This window comes from Myxine glutinosa, chromosome 1 (genome assembly GCF_964187855.1).
Source record: "Myxine glutinosa chromosome 1, kmMyxGlut1.1, whole genome shotgun sequence".
Taxonomy (NCBI): domain Eukaryota; kingdom Metazoa; phylum Chordata; class Myxini; order Myxiniformes; family Myxinidae; genus Myxine; species Myxine glutinosa.
Window position 1 is genome coordinate 329,341,704 of NC_136261.1, and position 13,183 is coordinate 329,354,886.

At 43.4% G+C, this 13,183-nt stretch overlaps 1 long non-coding RNA gene across 1 annotated transcript in view; it reads left to right on the top strand.

The window, feature by feature from the left end:
• The window catches only part of LOC144889478 (uncharacterized), an 11,772-nt gene extending 1,168 nt beyond the window's left edge, over positions 1 to 10,604 (top strand). Inside the window, exons 3-4 of the long non-coding RNA XR_013621765.1 lie at positions 1,287 to 1,440; positions 10,437 to 10,604. This is a non-coding gene — a long non-coding RNA (uncharacterized LOC144889478). The remainder of the gene's footprint in view (positions 1 to 1,286; positions 1,441 to 10,436) is intronic.
• The last annotated feature ends 2,579 nt before the right edge of the window (positions 10,605 to 13,183 follow it).

The window sequence follows — 13,183 nt, forward strand, 5'->3', positions numbered from 1 at the left end:
ATTAATTCAGTAGGATTGAAAAACATATCTGAAGTCGGTTGGGTTGCATGAAGGGGTTCGTGCAGAAAGCTTGTGGTGGAACGGAAGCCATATTTAAGAGATTATTGATATTGGCGTCAGTGTCGTATATGCAATACAGAAGTGATCTCAATAAGCAGAGATTTGCAGCTGTGACTAAATTGTCTTACATGAGGATGTGACTGATTGTAAGGGTTTGTGTTTGGTTATCAGTATTGACAATAAATACAACAAACAAACAACAGGCATTTTAAGGCCATTTTCCATGCTAGAGCGTGGGTTATCCTTGCGGGCCCCATGACAATCTTCTCCATTTTGCCCTATTTTCTGCATCTCCCCTTGTTAACCCCCTTGCCCACATTTCTTCTTCGACCATCTTTAGCCAAGTCTTTCTCGGTCTTCCCCGTCCTCTACTTCCTTCGACATTCATTTCCATCACTCTTCTCAACCACTCACTTTCATCCTTCCTCAACACATGACCAAACCATCTCAACCTGTTTCTCTTCACAGCATCCATCACAGGCTCTATTCCCATCATCTTTCGCAATTCATCATTTGTCTTCCTCTCTCTCAACGATACTCCGCACATCCGTCGAACCATTCGCATTTCCACCCTTTCCAGCCTTCGTTGCTGCTCTACGTTCATTACCCATGTCTCGCTCCCATAAATCATAACACTTCTCACACATGCAGCATACACCTTTCCCTTCAGCTTCAACGACACTCCCCCCCCTCGTCAGAACGCCACTCAGTTCCCGAAACTTCTTCCATGCACTTCTTCCTGAAACTTCTTCCAGAGAGGAAGACAAGGCCCTCTCGCAACCGTTGCCGAGTCTGATCCACCTTCTCCATTCAGCATGTCTCCTAGGTAACAAAATGTTTTCACACCTTCCAGCTTCACGCCGTCTCCAAGATCCAACTCAACATTTCTTCCATCTGCAGCTCCCTCTGTGCACACCTTGCACTTGAATGTAGCTGCCACACTGGTTAATGACCCTCTCAAACTACTACATTTTTGATGATCCCACTCAGTGCACATTAAATTGACAATAAATGCAGTTATAAGGATAGACTATACCATTGATTGTGAGGAAACTTAATGCTAATAATCGTTTTTGGCAATTGCTAGATCTGGCTTCCTCAGTTATGATTGGCTAAGTAAGTGGCAGAAAATGCAAAGGCCGCAATACTGGTGTCTGATTTGTTATCACGTGTCGGTGGATTTCGGACAGCCAGGCATAAGCACGGGCTTGTGGTTGTTCCCTCAGGATCTGCGAATCGGCCGAACCGGAGGCAGAAAAGGTAATCCAGTTGCGTGGAGAGCTGCGCGAGAAGGAGATGAAGTTGACCGATATTCGACTGGAAGCGCTCAGCTCGGCACATCAGCTCGATCAGCTGCGAGAAGCCATGAACCATATGCAGGTAGTTTGGGCCAAAGCCTGTGTGGATTTAAGCATGGCAGATGTGGTTTGTTTGAACATAATGCTGCACGGCGTTCTTATATAAGGCCCTTCAGTATGGAAAATATTCCGTTTCACATTCGCTCCAAAAATCTTGGAAGGCAGGGCAGGTGTACAATTATTGTCGTTTAATTAGCCGGGCATGTTTGTTTATTCTCCTCGTACTTGCACGACTGATTGTAATTGAAGCGGAATATTTGTATAGTTCAGTGGTTGTCTTTGATGCCATTAAACTGATTTGATTCTTGAAGTCTGCAGTAAAACATCCTTTTGAATGGCTGTTCGATCCGCACTTTTGCGGACACGGGTAGCGTGGATTTTTCCATGTGGACACTGCTAACAGGCCAATTGTACAAAAATGGGACATGTAATTTAATAAATTTATATCGAGATGATTGATGTGGAACTATTTTTAAAATGTAGCTGCAATGTACAGCGCAATGGGCCCGGTGATATAATTTCATGTAATGTTTCTATCTTTGTTGGAAGTCCACAAGTTGAAACAATTTAATTTGATTTCACTGGAAATCCAAGAGGTTTTGTTTCATCATAATTCATATTTTGAGTGTTTTCTATTGATGACTTTCATTTGAAAGCCATATTGATTTTTACAAGCATGATGGCTCATACTAAGGTAGTTCTCATGTCAATAACTGTCAAGGCCAAAGGATGAATATAATCAGCCTGCGTTGTTCAATATAAAAACCAAAATGAGTCGACTTCTTCTTGTTGAAATTTTATGCATTGCAGTTATACAGTTAAATTAAGGGCATAAAAAGGGCATTTGGCCCAGATTGCCTGTATCAACCTTCCCTCCCAAAACTATTGATCCCAGAGCATCAAGGTTACTTAATAGACAAGACAACACCCTCCACAACCATTCACAGCACAGGGACGACAACTATCAGGGACGCCTCTTCATGGTGGTTGTACACAAGTTGGCGGCCAAATCTTCCCCATTCTTCCCTGCTGCCCGGATTCGTCACGGCCAGAATGCCGATCGGGGATTGGGGCCCTTTCCCGCTTGTCTCTTTCTTTCTATCTCTTTCTCTCTTTCTCTCTTTCTCTCTTTCTCTCTTTCTTTCTCTCTCTCTTTCTCTCTTTCTTTCTCTCTCTCTTTCTCTCTTTCTTTCTCTCTCTCTTTCTCTCTTTCTCTCTTTCTCTCTTTCTTTCTCTCTCTCTTTCTCTCTTTCTCTCGTTCTCTCTTTCTTTCTCTCTCTCTCTTTCCGTCTTTCTTTCTCTCTCTCTCTTTCCGTCTTTCTCTCTCTCTTTCACTCACTCTCTATCTCTCTAACTCTGCCGTGGCCCTAACTTTGCGAAGGCTGGATACTCCATCCTGGATCTGTAGGTTCTCTGGGTCACTCCTGCCAAATCGATCGGCTTTCTCCATGTCGCAGGCTTGTTCAAGAGAACTGTCTGGGGCCATACAACAACAACAACAACAACAACACATGCAGGCAATGGTTCCCCCTCCACACCCAATCCACCCATTGGAAATGCTTTTTTAATTACTTTTGCAGATTGAGGCATTTGGGAGTTGAATTTTCACAAGTGACATGTTGATACTCAACAACACCCACATCCATAAGCATAGAAAGGCGTATGGGGTGGTAGAGTGTGGGATAAATGGTGTGGCCACCCTGGGTGCAACTTTTCCAGAGGTGCACAATTGAGCATCATCAAGCTAATTTCCATAACTAGATTAGAAAGTAAAATTTACACAGGCCTCTGAAAATAATAAAAATGAAGCATTGATCGGTGACCAGTGGTTAATTATGCTATCCTGGGAACCAATGATCTAGGAATCGAATCGATTTGGCAGAAAGTTGAAATTGCAAAAAACTTAACTTTTCTGGTCCCATTGGCCCAGGTGTTGGAGATTTAAAGGTCCTTGTCTTTTTTTTCTCTGGTAAGTGGTGTTCATGCTAATACTGACCGAGAGTGACTTGAAACCTAATGGTGACTACTCGTACAAATAATTTTCTGCCCTCTGAACATCTTGACACCTCTCCAAGGTGTGGGATTTTTGCCTTGGTAAGCTCCATATGCTTTTCTCATCCTCAAGATGCATTTCAATAGCCAAAGTAAAGCAGAGGGGGTGCAGCTTTGAACATAGCCCTGGGTCTTGCCCAACCTTTCCTCTCAACATCCCCATAAACAGTAAAACAGCACCCATATCCACAGATCACAACCATCGACCTACCATTTCCACCTATATCCCTGTATGTCTCTATTTCTCTATCTGCATTCACCAAGAGTGCTTAATTAATACAACATACGATCCGATTTGCTCTTCCTATTGCTGCCTGCTAATGCACTGTTCTTGCTTCAGCCCATAACCACAACAACCTCTACATCCATGGAAAACCATGGAAACCTTCACACATGGTCTTCCGACTTCCTCTCTGGTCGCAGTCAACGTGTGGCCCTGAATGGAATTCTCTCATCTTCCCTTCCTGTCCAGGCTGGAGTTGCTCAAGGCAGAGTTCTAGACCTGTGCTTTTTCTGGTCTTCATTAATGGTCTCTCCGACTCTCTGGAAAATCCTCTATCTTTTTGCTGATGACTCCACTCTCTGCCGCTCCATATCTCAACCCTCAGATCTGCAGGCAGCAGCCTCTTCCCTCTCTGCAAACCTGGACAAAATCACAAACTGGTCAAACAACTGGAACATGTTTCAATTCCGACAAATCTCACACTCTCACTATGTCTCTCCAAAAAGACCGACTGGAAAACCCTCCCATCTACTTTCTCAACAATCCTCTCGAAGAAGTTATGTGACTCAAGCTTTTGGGTGTCACTATCTGCCATGATCTTCCCTGGGAAAACCACATTTCCAAGCTGGCCTCCAAAGCCAGTCACCGACTGGACATCCTCCATCATGCGAAGTTCTTTCAAGGCACTTCTGATCTCCTCAGCACATGAAAAGCTTTCATCCACAGTTCAATGGAATACTGCTCTCCCCTCTGGGCTGGTGCTCCTGCCTCACACCTAGCTCGGCTTCACGCGTTTGAAACCCAAGCTTTCAGAATCATTGTTATCTCCCATGATGAAGCCAATTATGAGGGCCTTTCTCTCTCTCACCGCAAGCAGGTTGGTGGTCTTTCTGTCTTCTATCGACTCCTCTCCAGCCTTGCTCCCCCTGCTCTGTATGTGCTCTGTCCCCCAAATATTCCTGCAGGACGCAAAATATCTGCCAGCAAACCTCTACTGGTGAAACTGCCAAAATCAAGACTCTCTGCTTACCTTCACTCTTTCATTCCTCTTCTCTCCTGCCTCTGGAACAAACTCTCTCACTCTCTTCAATCCCACTCCTCCCTCCAGGTCTTTAAAACAGCTGTTCACCACCATATCTTCTCTTTCCCCAACCAAAACCTTGATCTTTTCTACCCCCATTAAAACATCCCAAATCCATCGCTTTCAATCTCCAACTACTTTCGTGAAATTCTTAGTAGTGTTAATTTGCTTCATACCGTGTACCCCTTGTATAATTTGCTTAACTTCCCCCCCCCCCCCACCCTCACTCCTCCCCACCACCTCACACCAGCCCTCTCCCTTCCACAGATCTATCGACGTCCCTGTCCTCTACTGTTGTTGTGCTTGTATCCTTTCCTCTTTCTCTCCCCCTCTTGTCTCCCGCTCCCTTTATTTATTGTATGTTTTATGGGTCCGTGCATGCTTTCGTGTGCAATGTGTTAGCTCTTACATGAGCCTCGACTCTGTATACACAAAGAAAAAATCCTTCTGCTGAGTTACTTGCTCAAAAACTGCCAATGTTTTATATATATATATATATATTGTTGCGGATCTCAGCGCCGACCTTTTCCCCTTACCGAGGGGGGATTAGTCCCCTTGTCTTTAACTGACCGACGGGACCCGAGGCCTACGACGTCCTTTCCGAGCAGCGTTAAATATGGTTGTTGGACCAGATTCGCTATTACCTAAGTACTAACGCTACCCTGAAACGAGGAGACAAGCCTCGCCCGAATCACGGGTGTTGGTGGATACGCCGAGCGGTAGTGAACCCGTGACCCGAGCCGTTATCAATGACTAGATCCCGATCCGAGCGGTTCGTAATCGTGCCACGCTTACCCAATGGATGAAATCACGGAAACGGTCGAATTTGGAAGAAAAGGAATAACAAGGTTTATTTAGACTTTGTACAATAATCAGCAGAAGAAAACACAGTGCAGCCTTAAGTACAGTCTTATTCCCTGGACAAACGGGCCCGTTCACACTCAGACACACTCACACGGGGTTGCAGACGAACAGGTCGATGGTCCAGGGATGGCGTCCAGGCAGCTCGCTCTCCGGTCCCCAAGTCGCACTGCGAAGAAGATGAATACAGCGGCCAGGAGCTCTCCGCGTGCCGTTGGCGCGCACGGGATTATTACAGGGTGAACGGTAGGGCCGGGCTTTGGCGGTTACACTTGCGGCTGCGGCCGCGTACGTAATAAACGAAAAGGCGCTAACAAGGCGCTTCTCAATCAATGCCCTCGACAAATACTTCCGATACTGTCCGGTGCACGCTGGTCCTCCGAATACTCCTCACACGAGTGCTCCGAATCAGTTCTCTCCAACAAGTCCTTCGTAAGTCCTCACAAGTGCCTCTCCTTTCTCAACTCCGTATGCATGCGAGTCCTTTCAAGGGCTTTGTGCGCTGGCTTATATAGCCTTGCCCAGCGAACCCTCTGGAACTTACTAGACGCGTCTTGCCACGCCCTATCACGCCATGCCCTCTCAGCCCTGGTTGGCTGGTAGCCCTTACCGTCATCGCCTTCTGACGCGCTGCTTGACGCGGCCACACCTCGACCCTCACGCTCCTCCCTCTTTTCGTGCCTACCTTGTGTCACTTGGCTAGTTAGAGCGAACAAAGGGCAGCGAACGCTGCCGGCAGCCAAAGCGTAACAAACTTGAGGGATGCCAAATGGGGCGCGGGATCGATTATGCCCATGATGGAATTGGAGGGTGGCCGCAAAATGAAAGGGACCTAAGCTCATTTCTTTACACAATGCAGATGTTACTAGGGAAATGGCCTACTCTTACACATACTATGACATAACTAATACTCTAAGTGGGCCTACGTGTTGCTTGTGGACGAACTATGGGGGGCAAACCTTTAACCTTTAATGATGTCATATTTACAATCTCAAAACCGCAACAATATATATATATATATATATATATATATATATATATATATATATATATATATATATATATATATATATATGTATATATATATATATATATATATATATATATATATATGTAGATATAGATATAGTATATATATACAGACTTGGCATTTAATATGGAATTTTTTTTTTTGTGGGGGTGAACTTACTTTTAAGATGACTTATAACCAAAAGTTCATTGGAATTATGTTGAAATTATTCTCGATTTTGTTAACGTGACCTTTAAAAGAAACAAAAACCACATTTGACATTTCGAAGCAAATAAATTGATCCTTAAAAGTGATGTAAACTGATATCGAACTCAATTCACGGACAGTACTGTGTTAAACTTCTGTACGTTTTCCAGAAGTATCTCTTTATTTTGCACATTAGCCAAAACATTTTTGAACAAAAACAAAAGTTAAATTACGACTGGGATTACGGACAGTAAAATTACAGTTCAGTACTTCGTGTAACCCCCACGAGCATTCAGGAGAGCACGTACACTTTGAGGTATGCTGTTCACGAGATTTGCCAAGGTTTGGACAGGAATCGCTTGCCATGCAGTGACAATAGCCTTCTGCCATTCACGCACAGAGGCAGGCTGCTGGTCCAAGTTGTCGATTTGACACGTTAATTCTGCCCACAAGTTCTCTATCAGATTCATATCCGGGGACGTGGCAGGCCACTCCATATGCTCTACACCACGGTCAGCAAGAAAGTTTTGGATCATGCGAGCACGATGAGGCCGTGCATTGTCATCTTGGAAGACAAAGTTTCCTCGAAAGGCTGCATGAGCAAATGGAAGCAATGTTTCTTCCAGAATGGCCCTGTACTTGAACTGGTTCAGGTTTCCATTCAGAACAAACAGGTCAGTTTTGCCCCCTGCATGAAAAGCAGCCCAAACCGTCACCCCACCACCTCCAGCTTGGACTCTTGGCACTATACAATCTTTGTTGTCGGCTTCATGCACTTGTCTGCGCACTCGGACGCGGCCATCTTGATGATAGACCAGAAATCTAGACTCGTCACTGAAGATCACGTGATTCCAGTGTCCTGGCTGCCATTGACGGTGCTCTCTGGCCCACTGCAATCGGCGCTGGCGGTGTTGTCTGGTCAGGCATGGCTTTCTCAGGGGACGCCTGGCACAATAGCCTGCTTGAACCAGTCGTTGGTTGACTAGCCTTCTGGATACAGGCACATTTGTCAGTTGCTGCCACTCAGCCCGAAGCCGATTAGCTAGCTGACTTGGTACGGTCATTGCGGACTAACCGGTGCAGCTGGCGATCATCCCTCCTTGTGGTTCTGCGGGACGTTCTGGCCTCGGTATTGGTATATATATATACAGACTTGGCATATAATATGGAATTTTTTTTTTTTCTTAACTTGGGTTTACTTTCTGAACTCAGTATATCAATCTGGTGAGTTTCTTTTATGCTTCGGTGATTTCTTTGTTAAAAGAACCATGTCACTGATTGTCTGTCACAGCAAGAAGTCAATAACAGGATTATATCACAGGTGGAGTGACAAAATGTACGGACAGGTACATTTGACGATTGGCTTCACAATCGGGTATATAAGAATTGTTGCGTTCTGTATTAGTGGAAAACAACTGCTGCACGTCTACAAAAGTTATTGCCGCTTCCTCTGGAGATGGTCCGTCAACTCGACAATGCTGTTTGTCATGGAGTGGTGGCTTTACGAAATTCCGACATGAAACAGCGTGCTATTGTTCGGCAGTATGGCATCACTCAAGGTCAGGTGGCAAAGATCCTGAAACAAAATGCTCAGAAGGGTGTCCCTTCTCCAATACCGACCTCTGTGCGTGAATTGCAGCAGGCTATTGTCACTGCATGGCAAGCGATTCCTGTCCAAACCTTGGCAAATCTCGTGAACAGCATGCCTCAACGTGTACGTGCTCTCCTGAATGCTCGTGGGGGTTACACGAAGTACTGAACTGTAATTTTACTGTCCGTAATCCCAGTCGTAATTTAACTTTTGTTTTTGTTAAAAAAAAATTTGGCTAATGTGCAAAATAAAGAGATACTTCTGGAAAACGTACAGAAGTTTAACACAGTACTGTCCATGAATTGAGTTCGATATCAGTTTACATCACTTTCAAGGATCAATTTATTTGTTTCGAAATGTCAAATGTGGTTTTTGTTTCTTTTAAAGGTCACATTAACAAAATCTAGAATAATTTCAACATAATTCCAATGAACTTTTGGTTCTAAGACATCTTGAAAAGTAAGTTCACCCCCACAAAAATATATTCCATATTAAATGCCAAGTCTGTATATATATATAATGTACAGTATATATACATATATGCATATTTATATATTGTCGTGTGACTGCCCTTGGTGAACACCTTAGGGTAGCACAGATGACCAAACGAGCTGTTACTCCAAGGCATTCAGTTCAAATGGTGGAGAATACGCATGGGGAAACGAAGGAGGGGGAGAAACCAGAGCGCTTACCTTCACGGATCCCACCGGCAGTCCTCAAACCTGCAATAAATCAACTCAAACCGAGACGAGTTTAAAATGTACAAGAAAATGCCGGCTTTATTAAGAAATGCCGGTAACAAAATAAAACATGGTCAAATAATAATAAATACCTAAATTGGAGCACTCCCAAACAGACCTGAACACAGACAAAGGATAAAATAACCAAATAAATAGCGTTTGTGTGCACTTAACTCTGATTGCTGGTGGGTGTCTCATCAGTAATCGTGGAAATCGTCCGGGACCTTGACCGGAACCACACGCTCGTTGGCGGGAACCCCACGTTCTTTGGTGGGAACCCAGGCCTCGCTGTGTGTCGTGCTCCTCTGGGCCTCGGGTCAAATCCTCATATCCAAATCCAGATTTTGATCTGCTTCAATTATATAATGATAAATTGATCGTGTTTCCAATGCAAGGCACGTTTGAATAAGCCGAAACAAAATGGCAGCTTAAGAACCCAGCGAGTCGCAGTGGGTTGACCAAGATGGCGGGCCGCCATATTGGTAAGGCTTTTTCGGGTTTTTTCTTGTGAGCACCTCGTTAATCATCTTCAAAAAGGATGTTATGACACACCCAAACATCCAGTTTTCATCATTGCAATCTGTTGGAGGTCCAGGTGTATGCATGCAAAGTTTGGGGCCACTAGGTTTCATGGTTTTGGAGTTATGTAGGAGACAGATGGATGGACGGACAGACGGACACTGCCTTTTATTATTATAGACGATACTCCATGCCATATCCCCCTTTTTCCTCTTTTATTTTGTCTCATTAGTTTATTGGCTCATCTCAGATCACTCCTGTATTTATGCCAATCAGCAGCATCCAGTTCTTTTGAACCTAATAAGTGCCTTCTGCTTATCACCAATACTATCCCTAACCTCCGATGTATGGCTGTTGTTTCAATGGAGCATATGTGGCTAACACAGTCGCATCCATATTGGGCCTTTTTCCATGGTAATGGGAACATGTAAGTTCAGGGGAGCTTGGCCTTACCCCAGCACGGAGACGTCACATGAGCCATCTCATGGAGATAAGGGATCAATTTATCAGGCAGGGAGTGAGAAATGTTGTCAAGTGAAGTAATAAAATATGTCTGGCAAATCTTCAATCAACACATTTTGTTCATTTTTAAACTATATTTTTGAGGCTCAGATTGTCCTTCATATGTCTTGTACAAAAAATGAGTCATCTTTGGATTGATGTGATGTTGCTTCTTTCCAAAAAAAACTGCTCACAGATAAACATTGATTCAGAGTGACACATTTTCCATTCCAGGGGGAGATCGAGAAGTTGAAAACAGAAAATGATCGACTAAAGTCAGACGGTACAGGAAACTGTACTCGTGCACAGTCCCAGCACTCTATTTCCTCTACATCTTCACCCCGCCAGTCGGTCGGTTTGTCCCAGCACAGCCTTAACCTACCGGAGTCTCCGAGCTTTGGTGAGCTGGTTTCGCCACACATCGTCAGTTTATCACATTCATTGGTAACTCACATTGTTCACGTGAACAAAAATTGAACCTTGCACATTTGTGGCAAAACCTTAACATTCTCCACTCGATCAATCCGAACCTGCAGGCCAGTTGTACCTTAAATTTGTGTTTATTTTCAAAGTAAGGCAGAAAAGCTCCAACTTTGGATGTCACACAACAAAGCAATACATTCACGCTATTATTCTTTCTCTCCTATTCTCACTCCTCCGCAATGACATTTGTATATTGCCAGAGACAAAACATTCACAAAAGTCTCTACCACTACAAACCACTTGTACTTACTCGATGATTCTATATGCGAAAGTAACTGGAAATCTCTTGGAAATCTTTGAAACTAACTTCAACATTACAACTTGTCACCATTTTCCAAAGCCTGGTGTTGGCTTAACAGTTAAGGTGGCTGGCTTGAGATCTTAGGGTTCTGAGTTTAAACCCCTATTGGCGCATTGAAATAACACCAGGTGGGTTGACTCAGCCTGTCATCCTTTCGAGGTCAGCAATATGAGTACCAGCTTACTGGTAATAGAGGGCACTGCATCAGCAGCACAGCCGTGCCTCCAGAAAATGCAGGCTGCACACGAAGCATCACCACCACTTTACACAAATGTTAACACAAATGCTTTACACAACTTTACTTCTTTAATATGATGAGTGTGTCTGTGAGTTTGTTTGAATTATCTGCGCTCCTGAACCGCTCGACGGAATGAGTTGAAACCTGGTGGTTGTACTTGGTGGGTGCATGGGAAGATTTTAGGCAGTAAGAAAAAAAAAAATCATAGCCCCCTGGTTTCAAGGTAGGGGTAGGAAGCAAATTCTCTCCATGTAAATGTGCATCGTATCGTGCCACCTGGTGGAAGTGAGTATATTGCAAGTCACATGATCAAAATGCACCATTTCCAGGAAAATTAACAAATCAGTAATTCTGGGGTAATTAACCCATCCATAAGGATGGGTTATTTGCTAGTATGTTTCATAAATAATACGTTCTGTGTCAAATTATAGACGTACAAGCATGAACCTTGCACGATACGAATACATCACCTAACATACATTTAATTAATTTGTGATGACGATTACGCATTTTATTGAAATGAAATACTATTTCAGATATATTAGATCTCGTTTCAGAGTATTTTTTTTTTTTATATCTGGGAAAGCCAAATATCCACAACTCGTACAAGGCTAGTTGTAGGATGGTGTTTGTGCCTGTTTTAATTATAATTTCAAGAGCTATCGATTTATTATTGATAACTTTTTTCATTGAGCACGAGCAGGAGTGCATGGCATTGCCCAGTGATGTTCTAATTTTAAAGAAATCAAATTTGTTTTTTTCTTGTATTTTTTTGTGGGTTCCTAAAACTCTTTCTTGCACTCACTCACTCAGGAAAATTTATATTTAATATTATGATATTACACACACACACACACACACACACACACACACATGCACACACACACACACACACACACTCACATGCACACACACACACACACACACACACACACACAATAATCAGGAACAATTTAATTATACCTTTCCGGAAGCTGCAAAGGCCCAGGCTCTATCGAGCGATTAAAAAATTTTAAAAATCCAAAAAAAATAGAACTTTTTTTTTCTTCAATATTTTCATTTTTTTGGCCTAAACACTCCTCGACATTCACTGCTGAACTTCTGAAAGTTTGACAAAGATTCGTTCAGCTATCTCTGAGAAAAATGGTGACACACGGACAATCGGCTCTCTTATAGTAGTGATTAAATATTTTGCTGTATTGATTGATGGCTTTAATTTGAAAGCCATATTGATTTTACCAATGCCATATTGACTTTAACATATAGTTTTAATATCAATGTCACTGAAAGCCACAAATATTTACCTCCGCCACCAAAGGTGGATAGAGGTTTTGTTTTCACCCCTGTCTGTCTGTTTGTTTTTCTGTCCGTTTGTGAACAAGATGTCTGCAAAAGTTGTGGATGGATTCGGACGAAATTTGGCGGAGATGTAGCGTATGTGACAAGGACGAAATGATTAGATTTTGGTGAAGATCCAGATTCGGATCCGGCTACTAGAATTTTTTAAGTGATTCTTCACCATTGGGAGATGGGGCCAAAAACGATACATAGCAGGATATCTCAAAAAATAATGGACGGATTTGGACGAAACTTGTAGCCTCAGGATACACACTCTCACCTACTAGCAGGATGACCTCAGGATACACACTCTCACCTATTAGCAGGATGACCTCAGGATACACACTCTCACCTATTAACAGGATGACCTCAGGATACACTCTCTCACCTATTAGCAGGATGGCCTCAGGATACACACTCTCACCTATTAGCAGGATGGCCTCAGGATACACACTCTCACCTTTTAGCAGAATGGCCTCAGGATACACACTCTCACCTATTAGCAGGATGGCCTCAGGATACACACTCTCACCTATTAGCAGGATGACCTCAGGATACACTCTCTCACCTATTAGCAGGATGACCTCAGGATACACACTCTCACCTATTAGCAGGATGGCC